The sequence below is a fragment of the Peromyscus maniculatus genome, chromosome 20 (genome assembly GCF_049852395.1).
Source record: "Peromyscus maniculatus bairdii isolate BWxNUB_F1_BW_parent chromosome 20, HU_Pman_BW_mat_3.1, whole genome shotgun sequence".
In the NCBI taxonomy this organism is placed as follows: domain Eukaryota; kingdom Metazoa; phylum Chordata; class Mammalia; order Rodentia; family Cricetidae; genus Peromyscus; species Peromyscus maniculatus.
In genome coordinates, this window is record NC_134871.1 from 48822952 (window position 1) to 48826297 (window position 3346).

Here is a 3346-nt window from a genome sequence, read left to right on the forward strand (position 1 = left end):
AAAGGAGGTTTCACAACCTTGGCTGTCTGATCTGTAAAATGCCACCAGCTCTGAACCTGCCAGGGATTGAACTTTTGGGACACTTGAGGCCAGGTTACAGGGAGAGAACCCTGGCTGGCTGTTTGAGGCCATGCCCCAGGGGCCTGGGACCCCCTTAGTGAGTCTCAGTAGCCCATAGAATAGAGTCTCCCTGCTTTCTGGGACTCTGCTGGGTAGTCAGCCCACACAATGGTGAAATCTAACAAGGCACGGAGGTCAGTAAGGGGGAAATAAGGAAAACATTATTATGGGACTATGCCTGTGTATCTTTTTTTCTATAATTGAGTGATCCTCAGTCTCTCTCCCACAACTTGACCTTGAACACACAAGGTTCTCTGGTAATGAGAAGGAACACTATTCACCCTTTGAGCTGAGGGAAATTTCCCTCTTGGCTTCACCTTAGCAAGTATATTTTTTTTGGGGGGGGTGGTGTGTGGAAACTGAGGCATGGAGGGTGAGGCACTCTTTCCCACTCACCAGGGACGGTGCCAGGGACTGATGGGGAACGATGATGGTGCAGGCGGCTGGAGGCAGGGGATAGGCTGGAGAGTCCTGGGGGAAAGGATGCTGATGCAGGCTGCTGGCACAAACAACTCGGACCACCCATTTCCCCATTTGTGAAAGGCAGACTTAGCATTCATTTCGCAGGAGCCTCAGGAAGACCCATTTAACAGACAGGCGAGCTGAGGCCCAGAGAAGAGGCGTGCATAAGGCTCACGGCCACAGTGGCAGGCCCAGGACAAGGCCTGCGGCTTCTCAACCTTTCCCATTTGGCACCACAGTGTCCACTTCTCAGGCCTGCTGGCCTTGGCCAGTCTCCCCTGCCAAGGTCTCCTGGAAGGAATTACAGGAAGCTGAAGACACAGCCCCATCCCAGCCCCCAGGCCCCATGGACAGCTGGGTTGCTTCCCAAGAGGACAGATGTGTTACACACACTTCTCTCTGGCTTGAGCAGGACGTGGGTGCTGGAAGGAGATGCCAGCAGGTTGGGTAGCCTCACCTGAGGGATTTAAATAGCCACTGCCTTCTCTGGGCATCGACTTCGGGAAGGCATCTAGGCAGGGTGGAATGAAAGCAGGGGACAGAGAGGGCTGAGGATCATTTATCTTCTCAGAGGGCCACGGTCAGGTCATGCGGTCATGCGTCTCTCACTTCACTGACCTCAGGCATCTCTCACTTCACTGACCTCAGGCTCCATTGCCTGCCCCACAGGCTTGAAGGCTGAACTGGGAGAAGCTGCCCAGCACACCTGATGAGGTCCAGCACGCAATGGGTGTGCAACCCTCCCGCAGATGCGCAAGCCTGTGGCTTTCATTGTGGGAAAGCTCCCTGTCACGTGGGAATCCTTGCTACACAGGGTCCCACCTCCTCACTCTCTGCTCTGGACTGGGAACCCCCCCCCCCCACGCACACCTCATCATGTCTACTAGCAGGTCAGTGCAGTCAGATTGGGGCTGGGCCTTGGGCTAACACGATGTGTGTGTGTGTGTGTGTGTGTGTGTGTGTGTGTGTGTGTGTGTTGTGTATTAGAAGACTCAAACCAGAAGAGCTGCCTGGAAGAGGCTTGGACAACTGAGGCCCCTGGAAAGGACGCCCCCCCCCGGCCCCCCCCCGCCCCCCCGTGGAGCCGCCTGCAGGCTGTGCAGTGAGCTCCAGGTTCCCAGCTGTGTGAGCTGTCCCCGGAGTTGGGGTGAGCGCTGGGGATGCAGCTGGCTGAGTCATTTCTGCTCCTGTAAGTGACCCCAATAAAACTCACTCCTTCACCAATTGGACTTTGGTGATATCCATACTTTGGTCTGTGGTGGGCTCCCTATCTGTGAGTAGAGGAGTGTGTTTCATCTCCCCAGGAAAAGTTTTGTCACACAATAGTGTGTGTGTGTGTGTGTGTGTGTGTGTGTGTGTGTGTGACATTTAGCCCAGTCACTATGCGGTCTTAACTCCTGATCTTGCCTCCACCTTCCAAATGCAGGGATTATAGGTACACACCACCAACACCCAGCTTTGTTTTGTTTTTTATTTACGTTGTGAACACATGCCATAGCACGTGGGTTCTGGGGACTGAGCTCAGGTTGTCAAGCTGGTTATCACGTGACTTTACTGGCCGATCCATCTCACCAGGCCTTATATGAGGTTTTTATGTGGTGCTAGGGATTGAACCTAGGCTTTTGTGTGTTCTAGGCAAGCACCCTACCAGCTGAGCCACAAGCCTAGCCCTACTGTGGCGTGTGTGCGTGCATGTGTGTGTGTGTGTGTGTGTGTGTGTGTGTGTGTGTGTGTTGTGTGTTTTCTTACCTGCAGATTCACAGCAAGCCAGTCATATGCTGCACTCCCTCAGACCATGTCCATGATACTCCTCGGGGTCACACCACAAGCCCCCAGGACTGCTTTGTGGGGGAAGTGGTGGTGAAGGGCACTGGGGAGGGGGGACATGGAAAGAGTTGGTGGACGTGGTAGTGGCAGATCTGCATCCTGCCAAAGCCTCTCTTGCAAGCAGTGGGAGCTGGAAGAGGAGAGATGAAGCGCTCCAGTGAATGGGAGGGATGCCGGGACCGAGGAGAGGGCAGTAGGACCCTTGATTCCATGTCTACAGGTTCAGAGACCTGTGCCCAGAGAGGGCGGCTGCCCTGCTCAAGGACCCACACAGGGGGAGGCCTCAAGCCCACTGAAGGTTCTTCCCACTCTACCCTGCCCACCTCTCTGCCATTTGGAGTTTTTCCTGGTCAGCAAAGTGTTTTCCAGCGTCTTCTCACACGAAGAAGAGGGGAACAGAAATGAAGGCGTGGGATCCAGCCACACACTTAGCCTCGTTCACACTCTCGACAGCAGCTCGGTTGTAAGGGGGTCAATACTAAGGCCCAGAGAGGGGAGTCGGGGTCAGCCTGACTCCACACCCAAAGCCATCAACAAGGTGAGCCCAGAGCTATCCAGATCAACAGGTGAGAGGCTCCGGGCTAGTTGCAGCCCCGCTTCCCAGGAGTTCCAACCCAGGAGGTTGACAGCCCCGCAGAGAGCCTGCTTCCACCTCCCAGGCCCCAGTCGAGCTTTGGCCGTGGGACTCCGCTTTTAGCCAAGTGCCAGGCTGTGACGGTGCTTTCTGGGGATGGGGTGGGACCCCTGGGTGCGTATGCACGCCCGGAGAGGGGCGTAGGCCAGCAGCGGCCGCGCGACCCGCCCGGCCCGTCGGCCTGGGGACGTGGGAAGCGCCGCTTCCTGGCTCCTCGCCCGCGCCCGGCCGCCCCGCCACGTCACCGCGCGCGGCCAAGGGTGCGCGCGCTCCGGCGGGGGGAGCGCGCGCGCGCGCGCGCAC